At 47.0% G+C, this 26,484-nt stretch overlaps 1 protein-coding gene and 1 pseudogene across 3 annotated transcripts in view; both read right to left on the bottom strand.

The window, feature by feature from the left end:
* LOC126518482 (solute carrier family 53 member 1) overlaps window positions 1–26,484 on the bottom strand; it is a 400,674-nt gene that overhangs the window by 282,565 nt on the left and 91,625 nt on the right. The gene's annotated exons all lie outside the window — the stretch shown is intronic.
* On the bottom strand, window positions 13,887–15,575 carry LOC140215526 (piggyBac transposable element-derived protein 4-like; annotated as a pseudogene).

Genomic DNA, 26,484 nt, shown 5'->3' with positions numbered 1-26,484 from the left:
TCTAGTTAAGCAGCCTCCGTCTTGGAACTACTTGGGGCACACCACCACACTGAGCATGGTCATGACGCCAATTTTGTTTGCACAGGTGCTACTGCTATCGTCAATCACCTCGGCTGCCTTTCTCAGTGGAACCTGCCCTTCCTCATCTTTTGCTCGCAACTGAAATGACATCGCCTGCCAACTTCCCCGGCCTTCGGACGAAGAAACCAATTCAGCCTCAAGCCCGCCACTTCTATCCCCAACCGTGCTTTCCGCCTGGCCACAGTGAGCAGCTTCCTGCGCAGGAAACTCGCTACTTCTACTTGAGCAGCCTCCGTCTTAGAACTACTTGGGGCACACCACCACACTGAGCATGGTCATGACGCCAATTTTGTTTGCACAGGCGCTACTGCTATCGTCAATCACCTCGGCTGCCTTTCTCAGTGGAACCTGCCCTTCATCTTTTGCTCGCAACTGAAATGACATCGCCTGCCAACTTCCCCTGCCTTCGGACGAAGAAACCAATTCAGCCTCAAGCCCGCCACTTCTATCCCCAACCGTGCTTTCCGCCTGGCCACAGCAAGCAACTTCCTGTGCGGGAAACTCGCTACTTCTAGTTAAGCAGCCTCCGTCTTGGAACTACTTGGGGCACACCACCACACTGAGCATGGTCATGACGCCAATTTTGTTTGCACAGGCGCTACTGCTATCGTCAATCACCTCGGCTGCCTTTCTCAGTGGAACCTGCCCTTCATCTTTTGCTCGCAACTGAAATGACATCGCCTGCCAACTTCCCCTGCCTTCGGACGAAGAAACCAATTCAGCCTCAAGCCCGCCACTTCTATCCCCAACCGTGCTTTCCGCCTGGCCACAGTGAGCAGCTTCCTGCGCAGGAAACTCGCTACTTCTAGTTAAGCAGCCTCCGTCTTGGAACTACTTGGGGCACACCACCACACTGAGCATGGTCATGACGCCAATTTTGTTTGCACAGGCGCTACTGCTATCGTCAATCACCTCGGCTGCCTTTCTCAGTGGATTGGAACCTGCCCTTCCTCATCTTTTGCTCGCAACTGAAATGACATCGCCTGCCAACTTCCCCGGCCTTCGGACGAAGAAACCAATTCAGCCTCAAGCCCGCCACTTCTATCCCCAACCGTGCTTTCCGCCTGGCCACAGTGAGCAGCTTCCTGCGCAGGAAACTCGCTACTTCTACTTGAGCAGCCTCCGTCTTAGAACTACTTGGGGCACACCACCACACTGAGCATGGTCATGACGCCAATTTTGTTTGCACAGGCGCTACTGCTATCGTCAATCACCTCGGCTGCCTTTCTCAGTGGAACCTGCCCTTCATCTTTTGCTCGCAACTGAAATGACATCGCCTGCCAACTTCCCCTGCCTTCGGACGAAGAAACCAATTCAGCCTCAAGCCCGCCACTTCTATCCCCAACCGTGCTTTCCGCCTGGCCACAGTGAGCAGCTTCCTGCGCAGGAAACTCGCTACTTCTAGTTAAGCAGCCTTCGTCTTGGAACTACTTGGGGCACACCACCACACTGAGCATGGTCATGACGCCAATTTTGTTTGCACAGGCGCTACTGCTATCGTCAATCACCTCGGCTGCCTTTCTCAGTGGATTGGAACCTGCCCTTCCTCATCTTTTGCTCGCAACTGAAATGACATCGCCTGCCAACTTCCCCTGCCTTCGGACGAAGAAACCAATTCAGCCTCAAGCCCGCCACTTCTATCCCCAACCGTGCTTTCCGCCAGGCCACAGCAAGCAACTTCCTGTGCGGGAAACTCGCTACTTCTAGTTAAGCAGCCTCCGTCTTGGAACTACTTGGGGCACACCACCACACTGAGCATGGTCATGACGCCAATTTTGTTTGCACAGGCGCTACTGCTATCGTCAATCACCTCGGCTGCCTTTCTCAGTGGAACCTGCCCTTCCTCATCTTTTGCTCGCAACTGAAATGACATCGCCTGCCAACTTCCCCTGCCTTCGGACGAAGAAACCAATTCAGCCTCAAGCCCGCCACTTCTAGCCCCAACCGTGCTTTCCGCCTGGCCACAGTGAGCAGCTTCCTGCGCAGGAAACTCGCTACTTCTAGTTAAGCAGCCTCCGTCTTAGAACTACTTGGGGCACACCACCACACTGAGCATGGTCATGACGCCAATTTTGTTTGCACAGGCGCTACTGCTATCGTCAATCACCTCGGCTGCCTTTCTCAGTGGAACCTGCCCTTCATCTTTTGCTCGCAACTGAAATGACATCGCCTGCCAACTTCCCCTGCCTTCGGACGAAGAAACCAATTCAGCCTCAAGCCCGCCACTTCTATCCCCAACCGTGCTTTCCGCCTGGCCACAGTGAGCAGCTTCCTGCGCAGGAAACTCGCTACTTCTAGTTAAGCAGCCTCCGTCTTGGAACTACTTGGGGCACACCACCACACTGAGCATGGTCATGACGCCAATTTTGTTTGCACAGGTGCTACTGCTATCGTCAATCACCTCGGCTGCCTTTCTCAGTGGAACCTGCCCTTCCTCATCTTTTGCTCGCAACTGAAATGACATCGCCTGCCAACTTCCCCTGCCTTCGGACGAAGAAACCAATTCAGCCTCAAGCCCGCCACTTCTAGCCCCAACCGTGCTTTCCGCCTGGCCACAGTGAGCAGCTTCCTGCGCAGGAAACTCGCTACTTCTAGTTAAGCAGCCTCCGTCTTGGAACTACTTGGGGCACACCACCACACTGAGCATGGTCATGACGCCAATTTTGTTTGCACAGGCGCTACTGCTATCGTCAATCACCTCGGCTGCCTTTCTCAGTGGAACCTGCCCTTCATCTTTTGCTCGCAACTGAAATGACATCGCCTGCCAACTTCCCCTGCCTTCGGACGAAGAAACCAATTCAGCCTCAAGCCCGCCACTTCTATCCCCAACCGTGCTTTCCGCCTGGCCACAGTGAGCAGCTTCCTGCGCAGGAAACTCGCTACTTCTACTTGAGCAGCCTCCGTCTTAGAACTACTTGGGGCACACCACCACACTGAGCATGGTCATGACGCCAATTTTGTTTGCACAGGCGCTACTGCTATCGTCAATCACCTCGGCTGCCTTTCTCAGTGGAACCTGCCCTTCCTCATCTTTTGCTCGCAACTGAAATGACATCGCCTGCCAACTTCCCCTGCCTTCGGACGAAGAAACCAATTCAGCCTCAAACCCGCCACTTCTATCCCCAACCGTGCTTTCCGCCTGGCCACAGTGAGCAGCTTCCTGCGCAGGAAACTCGCTACTTCTAGTTAAGCAGCCTCCGTCTTGGAACTACTTGGGGCACACCACCACACTGAGCATGGTCATGACGCCAATTTTGTTTGCACAGGCGCTACTGCTATCGTCAATCACCTCGGCTGCCTTTCTCAGTGGAACCTGCCCTTCCTCATCTTTTGCTCGCAACTGAAATGACATCGCCTGCCAACTTCCCCTGCCTTCGGACGAAGAAACCAATTCAGCCTCAAGCCCGCCACTTCTATCCCCAACCGTGCTTTCCGCCAGGCCACAGCAAGCAACTTCCTGTGCGGGAAACTCGCTACTTCTAGTTAAGCAGCCTCCGTCTTGGAACTACTTGGGGCACACCACCACACTGAGCATGGTCATGACGCCAATTTTGTTTGCACAGGCGCTACTGCTATCGTCAATCACCTCGGCTGCCTTTCTCAGTGGAACCTGCCCTTCATCTCTTGCTCGCAACTGAAATGACATCGCCTGCCAACTTCCCCTGCCTTCGGACGAAGAAACCAATTCAGCCTCAAGCCCGCCACTTCTATCCCCAACCGTGCTTTCCGCCTGGCCACAGTGAGCAGCTTCCTGCGCAGGAAACTCGCTACTTCTAGTTAAGCAGCCTCCGTCTTGGAACTACTTGGGGCACACCACCACACTGAGCATGGTCATGACGCCAATTTTGTTTGCACAGGTGCTACTGCTATCGTCAATCACCTCGGCTGCCTTTCTCAGTGGAACCTGCCCTTCCTCATCTTTTGCTCGCAACTGAAATGACATCGCCTGCCAACTTCCCCTGCCTTCGGACGAAGAAACCAATTCAGCCTCAAGCCCGCCACTTCTATCCCCAACCGTGCTTTCCGCCTGGCCACAGTGAGCAGCTTCCTGCGCAGGAAACTCGCTACTTCTACTTGAGCAGCCTCCGTCTTAGAACTACTTGGGGCACACCACCACACTGAGCATGGTCATGACGCCAATTTTGTTTGCACAGGCGCTACTGCTATCGTCAATCACCTCGGCTGCCTTTCTCAGTGGAACCTGCCCTTCCTCATCTTTTGCTCGCAACTGAAATGACATCGCCTGCCAACTTCCCCTGCCTTCGGACGAAGAAACCAATTCAGCCTCAAGCCCGCCACTTCTATCCCCAACCGTGCTTTCCGCCTGGCCACAGTGAGCAGCTTCCTGCGCAGGAAACTCGCTACTTCTAGTTAAGCAGCCTCCGTCTTGGAACTACTTGGGGCACACCACCACACTGAGCATGGTCATGACGCCAATTTTGTTTGCGCAGGTGCTACTGCTATCGTCAATCACCTCGGCTGCCTTTCTCAGTGGAACCTGCCCTTCCTCATCTTTTGCTCGCAACTGAAATGACATCGCCTGCCAACTTCCCCTGCCTTCGGACGAAGAAACCAATTCAGCCTCAAGCCCGCCACTTCTATCCCCAACCGTGCTTTCCGCCTGGCCACAGTGAGCAGCTTCCTGCGCAGGAAACTCGCTACTTCTAGTTAAGCAGCCTCCGTCTTGGAACTACTTGGGGCACACCACCACACTGAGCATGGTCATGACGCCAATTTTGTTTGCACAGGCGCTACTGCTATCGTCAATCACCTCGGCTGCCTTTCTCAGTGGAACCTGCCCTTCCTCATCTTTTGCTCGCAACTGAAATGACATCGCCTGCCAACTTCCCCTGCCTTCGGACGAAGAAACCAATTCAGCCTCAAGCCCGCCACTTCTATCCCCAACCGTGCTTTCCGCCTGGCCACAGTGAGCAGCTTCCTGCGCAGGAAACTCGCTACTTCTAGTTAAGCAGCCTCCGTCTTGGAACTACTTGGGGCACACCACCACACTGAGCATGGTCATGACGCCAATTTTGTTTGCGCAGGTGCTACTGCTATCGTCAATCACCTCGGCTGCCTTTCTCAGTGGAACCTGCCCTTCCTCATCTTTTGCTCGCAACTGAAATGACATCGCCTGCCAACTTCCCCTGCCTTCGGACGAAGAAACCAATTCAGCCTCAAGCCCGCCACTTCTATCCCCAACCGTGCTTTCCGCCTGGCCACAGTGAGCAGCTTCCTGCGCAGGAAACTCGCTACTTCTAGTTAAGCAGCCTCCGTCTTGGAACTACTTGGGGCACACCACCACACTGAGCATGGTCATGACGCCAATTTTGTTTGCACAGGCGCTACTGCTATCGTCAATCACCTCGGCTGCCTTTCTCAGTGGAACCTGCCCTTCATCTCTTGCTCGCAACTGAAATGACATCGCCTGCCAACTTCCCCTGCCTTCGGACGAAGAAACCAATTCAGCCTCAAGCCCGCCACTTCTATCCCCAACCGTGCTTTCCGCCTGGCCACAGTGAGCAGCTTCCTGCGCAGGAAACTCGCTACTTCTAGTTAAGCAGCCTCCGTCTTGGAACTACTTGGGGCACACCACCACACTGAGCATGGTCATGACGCCAATTTTGTTTGCGCAGGTGCTACTGCTATCGTCAATCACCTCGGCTGCCTTTCTCAGTGGAACCTGCCCTTCCTCATCTTTTGCTCGCAACTGAAATGACATCGCCTGCCAACTTCCCCTGCCTTCGGACGAAGAAACCAATTCAGCCTCAAGCCCGCCACTTCTATCCCCAACCGTGCTTTCCGCCAGGCCACAGCAAGCAACTTCCTGTGCGGGAAACTCGCTACTTCTAGTTAAGCAGCCTCCGTCTTGGAACCACTTGGGGCACGCCACTGCACCGAGCGTGGTCATGATGGCGACTTTGTTTGCGCAAGTTAGTTACCTACCTTGTGCAAGATGTGTACGTTCTAGTGACTGAATGTTTATCGCGGTGTCGTGCCCCTCTGACACATTTGATACCACAAGGGAAATTTTGTGCCACTCGCTTTGTTCATTATGTGTGAATGCTCACCTCACTTTTCTTTTACTAGCCCTTTCTGGTGACATTGAACATTACCCCGGTCCTGTTAATGACATTCCCACTCCGGTATCCCTTGAATCCATTGCTAGCGCCCTATCCAGTTTAGAAACCTCTCAGAACACTGTTCTGTCTGAGCTCGCTCTAATTCGTACTACATAGGCCACCATTGAAAACCAGGTCGGTCGTCTATCCACCAGCGTTGACGCCCTTAAGAAAATTGTAGATGCTCATAAATCAAGTGACTCGATACCTGTATCCAGTGACAACCCTGAAATAATTAAACTCACTTCACAAATAAACAACCTCGTACCGAAATGCGATATCTCGGAAAACCGCCTTCGCCGAAACAACCTACTTTTTCCAGTGTTGAGGATGTGTGTGATGAAACTTGGGAGCAAGCAGAGTCTCGTGTTATTTCACTGTGTGCAGATAAACTTCCAATAGCCATCACCAAAAATGACATAGAATGCGCACACAGGCTTGGCCATTTCCAGGCCGGTAAAAGCCGACCAATTATAGTGAAACTTGCACGGTTCAAAGATAAGTGTAGCATTCTGTCTGCCGGGCCAAAGCTTAAAGGTTCGACAATTTCTATCCGGGAAGATTTGTCATCGCGCATTCGGCTTGTAAGGAAAAGGTTGTATGCCTATGCAAAACAAAACAACGCCTCCACTTTCAAGATATGCTTCGGTAAGCTTCAGATGGATGAAAGGCAGTTTTTTTATGACACTCATTCCGACTCAGTTTTAGAAGTTAAATCCTAGCCATCACTGCTGGCTTGCCCAGCACTCTCCTTTCCCCTCAGCCGCTACTAAACCCTGTTGAAGCATCACGAAATCACATATATCTGCTATACTGGCTAATGTTCGCAGTTACATGTAAAAAAAAGGTACTGTTGAAGCCCTTCTCGACGACAATAATACAGACATGGCCATTTTCACTGAGTCTTGGTTAACTTCTGACATAAATAGCACTGAGCTACTGCATACAGATTCCCCCTACACTGTTTTCAAACGCGATAGGAAGGAACGAAGGGGTGGTGGCGTTCTTGTCCTCACGAAAAACAGCATTCCTTGTCACCAGCTCCCGAACAATTGTACTCGCGAAATTTTTTGTGTGCACATATCCATGCCGACATGCACATGCATACTCATATATTATCGCCCACCCGCTTGTGACCGTTCCTTTATCGACAAACTTAACACTGTCATTTTAGATGCCACCTCTCAATTCCCACGTGCTAACTATATTATTTTTGGCGATTTTAACTTTCCGGATATCAGCTGGGACAATCTAACAGCATCATCCCACCAGTCAAAAGATTGACTTGATTTAGCCGTAATCTTCAACCATACACAAACAGTAAACTTTTCTACATGTGGCTCAAACACCCTTGACCTGGTCCTCACTTCTCAACCCGAATACATTCAGTCGTTAGCATGTGTCAATGAGCTGAGCAATCACAGTATTGTCCTTTTCAATTTGAATATCCCTGTTCCAATTAAACAGTGTTCAATAAAATTAATATGGGACTACAATAAAGCTGACTTTTCCAAAATTAACAGTGAACTAAATATTTTTTTTTGAATACCTAAAAGAAACTGCTTTCAGAAGGTCTGTTGAAGGAAACTGGCTGTTGTATAAGCAAAAGCTACTCAGCTTAATCAATAATTACGTACCCCTTGTTTGCATTCGTGGTGTCATGGGAAAGCCTTGGTACACTAACCAACTAAAAAAACTAGCACAAAAGAAAAAGCGCCTTTTCAGAGTGGCAAAAAAATGTGGTTATGCCCCGAAATGGAAGAAATATTTCACCTGCCTGCGCAAGTACAACAGCCTTCTGAAGCTTTCTAAGAAAAAATTTTATCACCAGGATCTTCTCAATATCATCCGTGTAAACCCAAGAAAACTTAGGAAAATACTCGCACAAAGTAGAAATCAGTCGCCTAACATTACCATAACTAATCCTGATGGGTCCCATGTTCCAGTTGAAAAGCGTTCCGACGTCTTAAATTCATACTTCTCTTCCGTCTTCAGTTGTGAACCTTCCACCAACCTTCCTGTTTTACCAAGATGTTGCGGCACTGAAATGCCTTCCATTGATGTAACTGCTGAAGGTATCGTGAGCCTAATCAATAAACTTAAGATATCTAGCTCCCCTGGACCTGATAACATACCGGTGAAGATACTGAAAGCCACTAATATCATTTCTAGCCAGATATTACAAATCATTTTTACCCAGTCTATAAGCGATGGTATTATGCCCAAAGACTGGAAACTAAGCAAAGTAACCCAAGTCTTTAAATCTGGTAAGCGCTCCGACCCATCCAATTATCGCCCGATCTCACATGTATTGCCTGTAAACTTTTAGAACATATCATATATTCCCATATAGCGTCCCACCTTGACAGAAATTCTTTTTTCTTTAGCAAACAACATGGCTTTCGTCCGGGCCTATAATGCGAAACACAACTTTTTGAATTCACCACAAATCTCCACCTAAACTTAGATTCTTCATTTCAGAATGGTGTAATTTACATAGATTTTTCAAAGGCTTTCGATCGCATCCCTCATCATCGACTAGTGTCCAAACTTTCATGCCTTCACCTCGACCCACTAATCCTATCATGGATCATCTGCTTCCTGACAGATCGCCTCCAGTTCACCTGTGTTGGCGGTCGCTGTTCCGATACTACCAAAGTAATATCAGGTGTACCACAGGGATCCGTCCTCGACGCACTCCTTTTTCTAATGTATACATTAACGACCTCCCAACCGACATATCATCTACAATATGTCTATTTGCCAAAGACTGTTATTTACCGTTGTGTCACTACTAACACTGACCAATCCATTCTGCAAAGTGACCAAAATTCTATTGACAAGTGGTGCTCACGCTGGATGATAGAACTAAATGTCTCCAAATGCAAGTTGATGCATGTATCACGTAAACGCTCTATATCCAAATTTCCATACACTTTAGGCTCTGTGAATTTATCTGAGGTCGACAGTTACCGCTACCTTGGCGCTATCATCACAAACTAAATTGGTCGAACCACATTCTAAAAATAACAGCCAATGCCTCATGATCCCTTAACTATATTAAAAGGTCTCTATCCTTGTCTCCTCCGTCGATTCATTAACTAGCATATGAAATTTTCATCCGCACCAAATTAGAATATGCGTCTACAATTTGGAATCCGCATCAAAAGTACTTGATTGACACTTTAGAAGCTACTCAAAATCGTGCCTCCCGTTTTATCTTGTCGAATTATGACAACACTATCAGCGTTAATAACTTGAAATTATCTATTGGTCTGCCCCTTTTAGCATCAAGATGTATAATTTCGCAACTCTACTTATTCCATAAATTGTACTATAATTTTCCTGACCTTCGTTCCTAGCTGTTATTTCCACCCGTGCGCTGATCACATCGTCTAATTCTTTAAGTATCCAACGCCTACATGGAAACGCTTTCAACAAATCCTTCCTTCCCGTTGCAATAGAACAATGGAACTCGCTTCCGGAATCCGTCGTTGTAGAGCGAAACCCTTCGAAATTTCGAGTTACTAACCATCCATATTTTCAACTAATTATGCAAAAACCTGCGTTTTATTTTTTTGCAGTGTCTTTTCAGTTATTGCTTTTTGTTGCTTTGTACATGACCATTCCTTCGATGTTTGTATTATTGTTTTGCCTCCCCCCCCTTATGTAATACCTCACACGGGGCGTTTTAAGGGAATAATAAATGATGATTATGCTATTGATTATTCGGAGTCTATATTCCTTTCCACAAGTTCTACCAACATCTCGCTACTATTCCTGCCATAGTTGCCAACTGATTGTTCCCCAGCCTGCTCTTTCTCCACTTTTGCATTGAAGTCACCCATGACAACAGTATACAGTTTGCACTGTTGTCTGTTGTATACAGTACCAACAGTTTGCACCTTTATTACTGTTAATTCAACACCTTCATAAAACTGTTCTCTTTATTCATCCTGATGACTGGAGGTTGAAGCATAGGCTTCTGCTGCCTTTATTCTATACCTCCTATCCGGCTTTATTACGATGACCACTGCCTTCTCATTAATGCTGTAGAATTAATCAATGTTGCCCACTGCAGTTGTGCCCACTTATAACAAGAATATTACAAGAATATTAACAAGAACGAAAATTCCACTGTTATAACCAATAATTGTGATAACCGGGTTGCATGAAAAAATCAAAATAGAGGGATGGCAGAGCTGATATGATAAAACAGTAGCTGAATGGCGGGGAGGCCAGTGCCCCTCCCCACCACCTTCTTCCATCCGGATGCTAATTGTTTTCACTCGTTTAACTGTCTCCTGGGTGCTCCAATTGCGTGCAACAAGCCGCGGTTGTCGGCATCAAAGAATGGCACTGCTATAACAACTGCAAAGAGGAGTCAGAGGTGGCAAGTGATTTGCGAGCACTGCCGAGGTATCGCTTTGGTGGCCCCGAAAGGGGCCTTTTTAAAATTGCGAGAAGGCTGCCACGGCAGCCTGTTAGCTTGAGAAATCTAGAAGAAACGCTGAGGCGAGATTTCCACAAGCATCTCGCTATATACTTCTCACTGCCTTGCACGAGAAAACTATGTCCATCAGCCTTGCATGCTTTACGCGAAGCCTGCCGACATCCTTCTCCAAGGCATCCAGGTGCTCCATGTTGTGCAACGGAAGGTTCCTCTAGAAAACGAAGCCCCGGAGGGACTGAATCATCTGCCATGCTTCCTGTGAGGACAATGCTGAGGCAGGCTGCCCTACTGCAACATCGCTGCCATCGCTATCTGATGGAAGCACGTTCGCGACGATCATCTCACTGGTTAGAAGCACTTAGTTTCCAAATCTATAGCCTTGCGCTTTCTTTTTACCGGCAACGTTGTGCATTGCCGATGATTAGCGGGTGGATCAGCCATCTTCCGTTTCGGTGGCAAGTCAAATGAGGCTGAGAAACAGCGTGGTCACGAACAATTTCAACGCAACCAACAAAGATGAACGCGAACGATTAAGCTGTTTGCAGAGCTGCACTGAATGAGGAGCCAGCGAGCAACATTCTGCAACATGCTTGAATTGCCCCGTCTGCCACGTGCCGAATGGAGGACGATTCTCCAAGCTCCAGGGACATGGCAGCGCTGCAGTCAGCGAGATAACACGATCTGCGGTGTTGGTGCCCTCAACGTCGCATTTCGCCAGGACTACTTAAAAGCGTCGACTCTGGGAACCAATTTCACTTGCCAGCAGTAGCAATGATTTTGGAGACAAGTCTAAACCGTTTGTTTGTACTTGCTGTAGGTTAGTGCCAAACTTTTGTTTCTCATGAGTGGAACTGGTGTGCTTAAAGTTGCTGCTGCTGCCAAGCTGTCATTGCTATTTGCATAGTGTTTTTCCTTTCCCTCTTACCAAATTGTGGTATCGTGTGTGCGCATTTTTTTTAATGTTTATTTTTGGTTTTTGTACTAAGCCCAATGGCGAAGGATGTCGGGTGTGTCAGAGAAGAAATGAAAAATGACTTTGCCAAGCTTAAAGAAGATCTTCATCGGGAATTTAAATCTTCAAAAGAGTGACTGGAGAGAGAGTTGAGAATCGAAATCCGTGAGCTTAAAACTGAACAAAAAAACATCACCCAAAGCCTTGAATTTGCCCATGAAACAATCATAGACCTCAAACGTAAATTAGAAAGCGAAGAAGCAAAAGACACACAGCTCAGAAAGGAAAATGAGGCTCAAAATGCAAAGTGCATAGCGTTGGAGGGTATGATAGAGGAGCTAAATAATCGATTAGCAAATGCAGAGCATTCAAGGAAATGCAACCTTGAAATAAAGGACGTCAAAAAACAAGCAAACGAAAGCGTTCTGGACATCTTGTCCAAAATAGGTAGCGTATCAACGAACCAATAACTGCAAGTGATATCGAAATCTGCCACCGCGTGCCGACTCGGAACAGTGAAAATATGAACATTGTAGTTCAATGCAGGTCGCGTACGAAGTGAGATGCAGCCCTAAAAAGTGCAAGGAAGACTAGGTTCACTAATGCCGACATTGGACTTCTCGGCTGGACTCCAATTTATGTGAATGAGCATCTCTGCCCAGCACGAAAAAGGCTTCTCGGAATGGCCATTAAAAAGAAATATGAGCAAAAGTAGAAGTCTGTGTGGACTTCAAACGGCAAAATCCTGGCAAAACAAAATGATGACTCGGAAGTTGTGTACATCAACAAGGAGCAGGATCTTGGGAGGATATGCAATACTCCTAGGTCGGAGTAGCAGCACTTAGTAGTATAACTTGGCAATATGGATTACCACAAGTTTTCCCTCCCAGAATCAATTCAACAGAGGCAGCACTCTCACAAATCTGTTCATTTGAATGCCTGTGCAGCATCGAACAAAGATGAACCCATTGTAAGTTTCCTTAATCACTTTTCTTTTAAATTTAAGATTAAAATGCTCACCGAGACTTGGTACTATGACGGCTGTATTGTACTCCGCCTTGATGGTTATAGGAATTTCTGCATGAATCACTCAAATCGTGGAGGCGGTGGAGTTTCAATCTACGTCGATGCTGATTTTCAGTGCGAACCTGTTACTGATTTTTGTAAAACAACTGATGCTTATGAATGTCTAACTTTAAGAAGCAACCTCGAAATAATATGAGTCATTTACCGTTCACCAAATGGGGATATTACAACTTTCTTGAATTTCTTTGAACTGCTTTTAGAATATGTCCGTGCAAACACTTGTCACCTAGCATGTACTGGCGATTTCAATATAAAAGCCTTGGAGCAGAACACAACCGCAGTAGATTTCACGACCAAACCTTTTTCCACTGGTTCCACAAACCATATTGAGACAGCAACACATGTCACCTTGACTACATCAACGGCACTAGACTTAATGATTACAAATTATGAAACAATCGTCACTCAAGCTGGTACTATTGCATCGGATATTAGCGACCATTGCCCTGTTTTCATGTTCTACCAGCTACCAGAAGATCACGAATACGCAGCTCAATCAAGTTTTACCATTCAGAACATATCAGATAGCGCCCTCAAATCCTTCCAATGTGATACAGCTACACACAACTGGTCGTCGGTCTCCACGAAAAAGAACGCAGACGACGCCTACTCTGAGTTTATCAATATTTTTGTGAACTTGTACGCTAAACATTTTCCTGTTACATCGTTTAAGCCATCTAAAAAGACAAGAAAGCCATGGAAAACAAGGAGAATGCAGGAGATGGAAATTCAAGACGACGAGCAAAACGTGAACAAGGTGAAAGCAGGAGCTAACGTTTCGACAAGTGGACTTGTCTGCCTTGAACAAGACAAGTCCACTTGTCGAAACGGTGGCTCCTGCTTTCACCTTGTTCACGTTTTGCTCATCGTCAAGAAAGCCATGGGTCACTCGATTACATGCCTCAATAATAAAAAGCAAAAATAACCTTTATCACTCTTTCCTGCATATGCGAACGTTGGATACGTTCAAGATGGTAGATTTTTTTTATTGCACATTTAAATTCTTCAGAGGGACCTATTTCGAAAAAAATTTACCGTAATTTTTCTAGGGTGACCGTAAAGTGAGAAAAAAATGTTTTGCGTTGGCATATATGTACTGTTTATTCATGAAAAACAATGTCCACATGAGAAAAATACACAAGAAAAATGCGCACATGAAAATTTTTCGCAAGTCTCAAATGTTCCTCTTGCACTAATATTTCTTCAGCGTGTGGTAGTCCTTGAAGCATGGCTCCACACAGAGTGGTTTGTTGCACTCAGCGCACATATACCTTGTGTCCTTGCGACGTTTTTGCTGCCGAGTGGTGTTGGCGCATACGTGGCACCTCCTCTGGGTACTGCTTCCCTGAGCAGTCTTGGGAGGCAACTTCTGAATAAAGTGTCGCGCTGTCAACCTCGGAGTATTTTCTCTACTTGGCCTTCCCTGTTTGCTTTTCTCAGTGTGATGTTCTTCAATGAGTTGGCTCACTATTAGCCGTTTGAAATCTGCATATTTTGTTGTCGACCAGGTGTTCTCACGAAAGAGAATGAACGCGTTGAGCAGCGACATGTCTAGAAAGCGAAAAAACATTTCTTATTCCACTTCATCGTCTTCCTAATACTTTCGGAAAAGCTCAGCTACATGTCAACTTTGTCTACCAGTCCCATTTTTTTGTTGTATTCTAACACGCATTTCGGCTTCTTCCTTTCACCTGTCCTCCAGTCCAGCTTCTCCGTTTCAGCAATCTCCGCTCCATGCATTGTTGACAGCATGTGCACATCTCTTCTATCATGCCACTTCAGGGCAAGCATGGTGTTCGTGTGAAAGCTATCAATTTGTCCTTGCTGAAGCTTCTTTGCGAACTTTGGAAGCCCCCACCTATTTGCTCGCAACGTGCAACAAGCACTTGTCTGCCTGCTGTGGAGAAACTTGAACAGGGCTGGCCTGGTATACCAATTATCAATGAACAGGGAATGTCCCCTCCAAGCAGCTCCACCACAACAGACCCTGTGAATCCCAGCTCTTTCAATATGGTCACAGCTGTGGTAGCTCCTGTGTACATGATAAACCGCAAGATGTAGCCTGTGTTGACATCACAGAGCACAAACAGCTTTACACCAAACCGATGCCTCTTAGAAGGAATATACTGTCGAAAAGCAAGGCGACCTCTCCAAGGCATCAGAGACTCGTCAATGCACAAGTCTTGAAAAGGAACAAAAAGTGCGGCAAATCTTTCTTGTATTGCTTCCATCACCGGTCTGATTGCTCTTAGGCGGTCTTTTTTATCTGTGATTTAACTGAAGTGCAGCGCTCACGTCAATATGCAAAACCAGTTGGCGGAAAAGACTGACCGGAAAAACGGTGTTTTCAACATCGTACCTTTAGACCAGTAGTCCCCGACAGTATTTTTCCTCACCAGGCCCATCAATAGCACAACCGCTAGAAAGCAGTAAAGTTCTGAGACGTCGGTCTCTTGCCACTCCCTGAGTCGCGACTTTCGGGGCAGACTACGCTCGTGAGCCTTCTGCTTTGCATATACTTGTTTGTTTCAGTTACGATCTGCGAAACCACACCTTCGTCCAAAAAAAAAAAAAAAGCTTGAAGTAGTCGACTTCTTTTGCGTCTGGGGGTGGAGTAGAGCTGGACAATTGTCCAGAATGTGTGGCGTCAAATGTAAACAAGGAGGGAGAAAAGTCAGACCCAGTCAGCATCGTCATGCTGCGAACGCGTTTGCGATGTTGCTCCTTCGTCAGATTCCGAGTCTGAACTGGTGAGTAACTCTTTATCTGACGGGCTCAGGTCCAATGAATGTGACTTAGACCCGGTACTTGGGCAGTAGTCTGCATCGGAGGAATTGCCGCTCGACTCACTTGCTGCAGAGCAGCCAGCGCGCAGGTCCATAGCATGATCGAACTGTGAGGTGAGCAAGCTCAAGAAAAATGTGTGGTTATGTGCTCATCAAAAAAGTGAAACGTCGTGACAAACTTCCGCTCATCCTTCAACCTTATCGTCAACCACAGGCACTTAGTTTTCCGAGTCTCCAAAAAAGGAAACGCATGCACGGCGGCATCCTTCGTATGCGGACCCCTGTGAGCAACAAACAAGCGAGTAACAGGCAGTCACCCTTTGAGTGATAAGAACAAGATAGCCATCAGTTCTGCGAGCGAAAGAAACCGAAACCGCGTGTGGAACGAAACCAAAACAAACCGCCGTGCGCCCGGGAGGGCACCAATGCGCGAACAGTAGCAGACGCGCCAGAGCAAAACAAAAAAAAAAACTATACAACGAAAACCAAAAGAGAGAGACGCGAGAAAAGAATTACAGGCATTCCCACATAGTGGCAGCACACGTCAGGAAAGAAAAAGTTAGGAAATTGGCGCTCCTTTTAAACGTACAGACGGCGCCGTAAATATACGGCATCGACCATTTTCGGACCTGTTCACGGCGCCGTACATTTACGGCATCGACCCTCAAAGGGTTAAGAAAGCGTGTAACAAATTGAATGCAGAACTTTCGTCGACCAAAAAAAGCATATTATGAGCAAATTTTTTTCTGGAGTAGTTTCAAAGCATCCTGAAAGCGCTTGGAAAATAATAAATGATGTATTGGGTCGGGGTGCACCAAATATGAATGAATGAATGAATGTTTGATGTTTTATGGCGCAAGGGGCAAGTATGGCCAAAGAGCGCCATGTCTGTGTTTATGAGTGTGCTGTGTAATCATGAGTTCTATGAAGTTGGTGTGACGTGGCTGTAGAGGGGCCTTAAAAATGGTCGCGCTAAAGTGCGTAAAATCTGTATAATAAGATTATGGCAATGACTTATGACGTGTACTATGAACATTAAGACACATTTAAAAAGGATGATACGATGTCTAAAAATCTATCAGGTTATATAAGATATGCTAGAGCACTACTGCCTCCTTAGAGCCCTTGAAGCACAAGGGCCTGGAGGCATGTGCTATTCGAGACAATTATCGCAGCGGCATCCTCTGGAACGAGGATGCTCTACGAATTTAATGGGCTTATAACGTGTAGAACTACATCCTTTAAGAAGTCCAGGACTGCCTTGGTGTTAAAAAGCGGTTCCTTACCAAGAAACATAGCCGGGTGTAGCGGGATGTAATTACGGTATGCTAGCGGAAAATGTTTCTTTCTTTCAGGTTCGGCTTTCCGACACTCCAAGAGGACATGGAGGACGGTCAGCCTCTCACCGCATCTACCACAGGTTGGAGGATCGTTTCCAGTGAGTAAAAAGTGATGGGTCCCAAATGTGTGTCCTATTCTGAGGCGACAGAATAGGACATCTGTTCGTCGACATTTTGTTGGGGAGGGCCAAAAACCTAACTGGGGCTTTATAAGGTGCAGTTTGTTATTTGTTTGCGCGTCCCACGTGCACTGCCAGTGATTTCGCAGTTTATTTCGTAAGAAAGGCCTCAGGTCTGTGACAGGCACATCAGCGGTAGGGTTAACAGCTTGCGATGTGATTGACGTGGCCATCTCGTCTGCGAGAACGTTACCTTCGATTCCCCTATGGCCAAGGACCCAGCATATTATGATATTCTGGTTAGATGAGTACGCTTTACATAATACCGAATATAGTTCATTGAATACGGGATTTTTATGTTTGTAGAGTGACATTAAGGCCTTCACGACGCTTAGAGAATCTGTATAGATCGCTGCTTTTGAAAGTTTTGATCTTCTTATATGCTTCACGGCAGAGAGTAATGCATAGGCCTCGGCCGTAAAGATGCTTGTTTCGGGATGCAGTACATCGGATTCCGAGAAGGATGGGCCGACGGCTGCATAGGATACCCCGGCATTTGACTTCGAAGCGTCTGTGTAGAACTCTGCGCAGGAGTGCTTGTACTGTAGTTCTAGGAAATGCATTCTGATTTCGGCCTCAGGAGCGTGCTTTGTAACTTTTATAAAGGATATGTCACATTGCATCACCTGCCACTCCCAGGGAGGTAAGAGCTTGATTGTGTGCATTAAGCGATGCTCGAGGAGTGGGACATGCATTTCATTGCTAAGCTCCTTCACACGCAGTGAAAAAGGCTGTCTTATGGAGGGACGGTTGCTGAAAAGTGTAGCGCACGTCATATCGGTAACGGTACCAAAACATGGATGTTCAGGATTAGAGCGTACTTTAAGGAAATATGTAATGCTGATGTATGATCTCTGTAGGTGGAGAGACCATTCATTTGATTCGGCATATAAGCTTTCAATCGGGCTTGTTCTGAAAGCGCCCGTGGCTAAGCGGATACCTAGATGGGGAACAGCATCTAGCATCTTTAGCTCGCTCGGGGCGGCAGAGTTATATACCATGGCACCATAATCTAATCGTGACAGGATGAGGCTCTTATAGAGATTCATTAGGCACTTCCTGTCACTACCCCACGTAGTCTGGGATAGAAGTTTCATTAGGCTAATTGTTTTCAGACACTTTTCTTTAAGATGTTTAATGTGTGGGATGAATGTGAATCTATTGTCAAGTATAACAGCTAGAAATTTGTGCTCTTTGTTTACAGGTATCTGTTGTCTACACATTTCCAAGCAAGGATCCGGAACCAGGCCTCTCTTCCTTGTAAACAGCACACAAGAACTCTTTTGAGGATTGATTTTAAAACCATTTTTCTCCGCCCACCCTGACACCTTGTTCAAACCATGCTGTACCTGTCTCTCGCATACTGCGAGGTTACAGGTATACCACTAAACCAAATCACATGTAACAACACAGTGCTGAATGGCCAAGCAATGGCAGAATATTTCTACCATCACTTCATCAATATTGCCACAGCACAGAATGCTTCCATAGGTAAAGTGAGCTTAGCTAGCCATTCTGTCGAAAGTGTATTCCTTGAACCAACAAATGAGCCAGAAGTACGCGCAACAATTATGAACTTCAAAAACATCAAAGCATTAGATGCAGATAATATTCAAATAAAACCTGTAAAGTATGTACTGGGTTTTCTCCTTCCCGTACTGGTTCACATTTTTAACTTAGTCTTGGAAAGTGGAACGTTCCCTAGAGAAATGAAAAAGAGCAAGGTAGCTGTACTGTACAAAGGCGGAGATAGAAACAAAGTTGCTAACTACAGACCAACAAGCGTGTTCCATTTTTTCAAAAGGACTGGAAAAATTATTAATCATAAAAAATTTTCTTGAAAGACAAAAAATATCAGATGCTTTATATGGATTTAGAAAAGGCAGATCAACCAAGACAGCAATATTAACCATAAAGGAACATATACTATGCAATATAGAAAAAAACCACTATACTCTAGGTCTTTTCATTGATTTCACAAAAGCTTTCACTATACGGGGTAACGCTCTTGAACTTTTAAAAACCTATTTGACGAACAGAAGTCGGACAGTATCAATAGGCGAAAACCGGTCTTCTTATCTCGCAATTAAGACCGGTGTACCGCAAGGCAGCATTTTAGGCCCATTCTTATTTAACACATTCGTAAATGACATTCCCAACATAGACACTTCACTTAATTTCGTTATTTACGCTGATGATAGCACCGTTTTGTTTTCTGGTCCAGATGCAGACGTTTTGGCAGGAAAATGCAACATTTTTGTTGAAAAGTTGTTTTACTGGTCCCAACAAAATAGACGAAGTGAATCCAACTAAAACCAAAATCATTATGTTCCGTGCAAGAAACAAACCATTGACAATCAATCACGCCATTTATTATGCAGGGCAGGAAATCGAATTCGTCCACCAACACAAAATACTGGGCGTCACTTTCGAGACCTGTTTATCTTGGGATACACAGGTGAACACAATCTGCAAAAAACTATCTCATGCATCTGGACTGACGGCACGTTGTCGCACAATTTTTTCGACATCTGTCAAAATTCAAATATATCACGCACTCTTCCAGGCACATATCAGCTTCTGCAGTCTAGTATGGTTAGCAACTACTATGACAAATGGGATGAAAATCCACATGTTATAAAAGAAGAGATATATTGCAAACATTCCGTACTTATTGCACACTGGCGATGCATTTCAGACCTATAAGATTATGGCCTCTCATCACATGTACATCTTTCGTATCTTGCGCTCGTTCTATTTTTCGGCTAGCTCCATTCACGATTTCCTTACACACACACAGCATCATTAAAACCCACACTAAGCAACATATGCACACGAAACACGGACTTGTGGTTTACACCACGTTTCTGCACAAACTACAAGCTACACACCCTTGAACACAATTTACCTAGTATCTTAAACAGGTACAAGCATACCATAGGATTTACTTTGAAACAGCCTAAGGAATATTTCCAAAGCATGTAGCCTTAAAATAATGTTAATAATCAGGATGCAATGCAGACTGCACAAATGGATGTTTTTTAAATCACGACTAAACTTCGAACCTATATTATTTCTGGAAATGGATATGTTATAAATTTCTTAATGTTAGTATATCTGTGAGCTGTTGAAGTCTAATTTCGGTTTATTTGTGTATTTACGATATATGCGTGTGTTAATATATGTGTGGAAGAATATGTGCATGTCACCTGTATGTGTTATTAATGGCTATGTTTTTTTTTTTTTTTTTTCATTAATCTGTTTCATCTCCTGAATGTCACCACTGCTAAAAGTTTCCAGGTTGCTGGGCCTAGTCAAGCTGTCAAAATACAGCTTTTTACCCAGGTACCCCTACCAGAAATGTCTATTTTTTTCTGAAAAATAAAAACTGAAATGAATGAAATGAACATGCGAGCAATCTGCGAGCAGCGCAGTTGGTGCGATCCATGCATGTTTTGGAGGGTGGAACGGCATAGAGGTATGGGTGCAGCACATTCGTGTTCTGAGGAGTGGAAGGGCGACGCGAGAGAGGTGAGCGGAGATGGCTGGAAAATGAGCGCACGGCAGCTGTTGGAGCAACGGCCCATCGTGCAGTGGCTCAAATTTCTCACTTTCTTGTTTTCTTGTCAAGGATTTCGCATTTCACAACTTTTCAGCTCAGACACCCAGCAGCCAGACTTCATCGTTATAACCGATCATGCAGCATCAGGGCATTGTAGTAAGCGGGTTATTTCACCATGGAAAACATACAAAAGTTGACGGTGCAGCAGCTTCTCATTGTTATAACCGATATATTGTTAAAACTGGTATTATTATAAGTGGTTTCGACTGTATGTCCTAATGGATGAGAAATCCTACCCTATATTCTCTCATATCGGGAAGACCTCTGTAGCAGAGGACGCGGCCATAAGTTAGCACTATATAAGCCTGACCAGTTTTACCTCACTAAGGCCAATAATATCCTAGGCAACGCCCGATAATTCCTCAAAGAGCCCTTCTAAGCCAGCCTCACTCGAGGGTTTACGTGCTGAATGTTGCCAGGTTCAGTTTCCAGCACAGTAAAACCTTGTTAAACCATACCCGCTTAAACAGTAGTTTCATTTTAAATGTAGTAAAGTCAAATCCCCGACTCAGCAGCCATTGAACATAATGTGATTCGTATCCGCATAAACCGTACCAGCTTATTGCGTACGCATCGGTTAAAACGTAGTGTTTCAACTTTTCGTCGCGCAAACACGGCGCTGCGCCGTCTCCATCGGGCGGCCCGGCAGAACAACATGCCTCAGAGATCAGAACAACGGCCTCCAAGCGCCCTGTGCGTTTGCGCATGAAGCCACATCAACATCAACATCATTTCGACGCGGTGCCAGAGAGCGTTATGGCGTCGTGCAAGCGAGGACTCGCGTCGTTACGAAGCTCGGATAAAAAAGACGCCGGGTGCTCAGCATAGAAGAAAAGTTAGACATCGTCCGTGCTATCGAACGTGACACGAAGAAGTTGGCGCTGACATGCAACAAGGATCTGCTGTTGACTACAGTGTCTGGCATTTGGAATGTGAAGAAGTTGCTCGGCAGCGCTGCTGCGACCGCAAAGATATGTCGGCTATGGTGGCTAGAAGGGAGAAGTGACGCCAACGGCGGATGGAAGCCGCTCCTCCATTTGAAGCCGGGTGTAGGTGGCGCTGTTGGCTGTAATGCAATGCATGGTACGCGCCGCTGGCTTTGGGCATACGCAAGGACGCAGGCCTGCCGTGCACGCAACGCGTCGGCCTTTCAGTGATGTTGTTGCAAGCAATGGTTTAGCTCATTAAACGCTAGTCGAACGTGACTACGGCTGACAGAATGCAATTTTAAGCCGTGGTGGTGCAGTGATTAGGGCGCCCGAATGTTGTGCCCAAGGATGAGGGATGGCATCCCAGCCGCGGCGGCCGCTTTTCGATGGAGGCGAAAAACAGGCGCCTGTTTGCTGTGCGATGTTAGTACACGTCAAAGAACCCCAGGTGGTCGAAATTTCCAGAGTCCTTCATGCCTCCACTACGGCATCTCTCATAGCCTGAGTCACTTTGGCCCGTGAAACCCCACAAACAAAACCATTAAAGTCCAGTGGTTGCCTCTGCAATACATCTGCTGCGTAACACATCGGCGTATCTAAAGCGTTATTCGCGACTCCTTTCAGTTTCAGGAATTGAAGGGTCCGAATGAGTCCCGTGTGGTCAAGATAGTGCAAGACGACAGTAGGAGACACAGACCAAAAGAATTAGGATTGAAATATGTTTCGGGTCCGTGCGATTGCATTTTTTTAATAACGTTGTTTATTGCCTCAGGGCATAAAGAAATATGTAAAAAGGAAATTAAAAGGGGTATTAAATGAGAGAAAGAAAGGTTGGCTGTTCTTTGGCCTGTGCCTTCCAAAACTCCTTAAGCTGCAGTAATATGAAGCGTCAGCTTACTCCTAAAAAATGTGAATGGGGTTCAGAACAGGTAATACAAAGCATAGCAAAAATTTATTGCACATCGTAGTAATAGCAAAGCGCTGCACATCATAAATTCAGGGTAATTCAAAATACAAGATAACACATTTACACATGCTTCTGTGTAATTTGAAAGAAAAACATTAAACATTGAACACCCACTAAGAAATGGGGAGGCAAGGATATCACTTTCCACTAAATAAAAAATAAAGACGTTCGACCTTGAAGAAATATGCAACTTAAAGCACCCTCCTAAGTTTAGAGCACCCTCCCTGCTGCCTCGACTACACATAGCCGGACGTACAGCCAGGGGCAAAGCAGTGATGCTGCCTCGCGTTTTTTGCGTTGGAATTCATCTGTTCGGCGAAGTCCGGCACTCACATTAACATGTCAGCAGCAAAACACATATTGCCATAAATGAGAGAACACAAGAAACAGGAACGCTGTCACGCCGGCCAGACACCGCGGGAAGCTGCACACGCGCGCAACCGCGTGACTGCATCGCCAAGCTGACCGCAGCGCCACCGCGGCCTTTGCGGCAGCGCATGAACGAGAGGATCGCGCTTTCTCGGCGGATATGCCGGCGCTGGCGTCACCTCCCCCTTCTAGCCACCATATGTTCGCTACGAGGTTCGAATTTTCGCCATCCTTGCCTGTGTTGTTGCCGAAGTGTCGACTAGCGACAGTGACGGAGGACGACACGGAAAGCGATAGCACGGGCGTGTGGTATTGACCAAGGTGGAAGTCGGACTCCAGCCGTCCCGAAATAAAAAGCTGTTTATTTAACATATACAACCAATGTATATAATGAAGAACAGAAGCGCCCCCTGGGGAATAAAGAACTGAAATGAATAACGAAACTGAATATAACATACTCCCTCCCTTATGTTTAGTGGTTAGTTGTTAGTAAGTATTAGTAAGCAAAACCCCAAAGCATGCACACTGTACTTATTTACACATATTTACAACCTATGCACACAATGTCAGACCGCCAACTAATTGGTCTGATAGTCTTGGAGCCACGCCGGTGGCCGGCACTCTCGGGTCGGCCGCGTTGGACGTCGCACTGGCGATGGGCTCGTTGACTGCTGCTGCGGTATGCCAGGAGACAGTGCCTGCGTCCTGGGAGAAGGAAGCTGTAGCACGGCAGGCTGAAGCACATTGGGAGACAGCGGCTGCGGCGTGGCAGGTTGTAGCGCATCAGGAAGCTGCGGAAGCTGCATCAGGAAGCTGCATCAGGAAGCGACGTGGCGGGCCGCAGCGCATCAGGAGACCGCGGCTGCGGCGTGGCAGGTGGGCCTGGTTCCCAGGTGCCCCTCTCCGCAACCCTGGAAAGCTTGGAGGCATTCCACGTACGGCCGTCTCCAAGTCGGAAAGAGGCTGGTCCCCTCCTCTTGATCACCTCAGTTGGTGAAGAAAAGGCGCAGTCTCCCTTGAACCGAACGGACAGTTTTTTGATACGGACAAAATCGCCTACGGCTATCTTCGTCTTCTTGGCGGCTCTCCTTTTGTGCATGTAGTGTTTGCTGCTGACGCCGAACCCTTTGACGAAGTCGCGCCAACTCCTTGGCTGGATCTTCCGCAAATGCTGGTGCCGAGAAACCCACGACATCCAGCCTGGTTCGGGGCATTCTACCATGCAGCAGAACTGCTGGGGCGACCCCGGTGGTGGCGTGCGTAGTACAGCGGTAAATGGCAAGGTATTCTAGGACAGCTTGCCGGAGTGGTCGTCTTTCGAGGAGTGAAACTTGAATGAAATTCTTCAATGTGCGATTAAAACATTCTATTTGCATATTGGCTTGGGGTAGTATACTGAAGAATGTGAAAGACTGATGCCTCTGTTTTGCAGGAAAGTTATGAACTCAAGCGAAGTGAACTGAGGTCCATTGTCGCAAACGATCTCTTTCGGGTAGCCTTCACGGGCAAAAACACTTGTTAAAAAGTCTTTCACGGTGCTCGTGGACACTTCGCTGCAAAAATACACCTCTGGCCATTTAGAATGGTAGTCAACAAGCGTTACAGCAAATCTGCTGTTGTAAGCTGCATGCTCCAAAGGACCAACAATGTCTAGGCCAAGCTTCTGCCACGGTCGCTCAGGCCATTCAACAGGTTGCAACGGTGCTGGTGATGTTTTGGCGGACTTATCTGCTTCCAGGCAGATATGGCAGTTTTTTACTGCCATTTCCACTTGCTTATCCATTCGTGGCCACATGAACCGCTCACGCAGTCACGCCTTCGTGTGCGTGATACCCGGATGTGTCTCGTGCGCGGTGCCGATGATCTGAGCCGTGAGGGAGGACGGAACAACGAGGCGCTCTCCAGCAAGAAGCAGGTTATCGACAACAGAAAGTTCTTCCCGAATGGCGTAGAATGGTTTCGCCTCTTCTGGTATGGACTTCTTTGGCGGCCAGGAACTCAGCACGAATGACTTGATGGTTTCCAGGCAACTGTCGTCGAGAGTGGCCTGCCTGAACTTCTCCTTAGTCACCAGGCTGGCTCAATGAACGAGACAATTTCTTCCTCCTTAGCAATCTCTGCCTCCGAGGTAGGTGCTGGTAGCCGAGAAAGTGCATCTGTTACAATGTTTGTGGACCCTTTGCGGTATTCAACAGTGAAATTGTAGCAAAACAGTCGTGCACTCCAGCGTGCGATTCGGAGTGGGTGTCTTCCATGTCCTTGTGACGACAGCAAGGATACCAGCGCCTGGTGGTCTGTTCGAATTGTGAAATGGTGACCCCACAGGTACGTGTGCCATCGCTCACACGCCCAAATGCATGCAAGAGCTTCTCGTTCACCGACTGAATATTTTCTCTCTGCAGGCGACAGTGTACGAGATGTGAAAGCAACTGTGCGGAGCTCGTGGCCATTTTGTTGCTGCGGCACTGCTCCCAGCCCACAGTCGGACGCGTCGGTCGACACAATGACTGGCAATGACGGATTGAACATCTGGGGGACTGTACTCGACGAAAGCATTTCCTTGACCCTCCGGAAACTGCTGTCTGCTTTGGCAGACCAGATGAATGGCTCATTTTTGCGAAGTAAGACTCTCATAGGCTCAACCACTTGTGCCAAGTGTGGAACAAACTTGGAGTAGTATTCTGCGAGACCCAGGAACAAACGAAGGGTGGCCACATCAGTTGGCACTGGTGTGTTAAATGGAGCCTACTTTCTCTGGAAGTGGCGAGATACTACGTGCAGTGACCGTGTGCCCTAGAAAGGCAAGTTCTGGAACGTCGAAAAGGCATTTGTTGTTCAGTTTCAGACCTGCGTTCTTGATCTTTTGCAGCACGGTCTTCAAGTTTGAAAGGTGTTCTTCTGCGGTCTTGCCAAAAATGATGACATCATCAATGTAGAACAACACGCCAGGGCAGCGGTCAAGGATTTTCGCCATCATCTTCTGAAATGCCGCTGGGGCAGAAACGAACCCAAAGCAAACTCTTTTAAAATAGAAAAGGCCATCATGAGTGATGAAAGCTGTCAGATCCCTGCTGTCAGGGTGCAAGAGAACCTGATAGTAAGCGGACGCCAAGTCAAGTTTGGAGAAGTGTGTAGCGCCTACCAAAGCGTGAAGCAGCTCCTCTGTATGGGGCAATGGGAAACTGTCTGGAACAATAGCTTTGTTCGGCTCTCGAAGGTCTACGCATATCCTGATGCTACCATCTTTCTTGTTAACAACAATGGGGGACACCCATTCAGAAGCATCGATCCGCTCGATGATGTCAAGGCTAAACAACCTCTGAAGCTCATTTGATACTGGTGACCGGAGAGAATATGGCAGACGGCGAAGCTTCGAAGTTACAGGCCTTGCCGTGTCTTGATGCGATGCGTGAACCCCTTAGCAAGACCCAACTCTGGACTGAAAAGTGAACTGAACTCATGTGCTAAGGCTGGCGGAAGAGCTTTGTTACGGGGCTGCGTGCTTGACAATGTGGAAATAGAACAGGATAGCGGGTCAACAACAGTCGGCTGCGGAGCAACGGACGTGTATAAGCACTTGAGAGCAGAACCCTCAATG

Source organism: Dermacentor andersoni, chromosome 1 (assembly GCF_023375885.2).
Source record: "Dermacentor andersoni chromosome 1, qqDerAnde1_hic_scaffold, whole genome shotgun sequence".
Lineage (NCBI taxonomy): Eukaryota > Metazoa > Arthropoda > Arachnida > Ixodida > Ixodidae > Dermacentor > Dermacentor andersoni.
The sequence above is the reverse complement of the archived record's forward strand: the minus strand, read 5'-3'. Positions and strand labels throughout refer to the sequence as shown.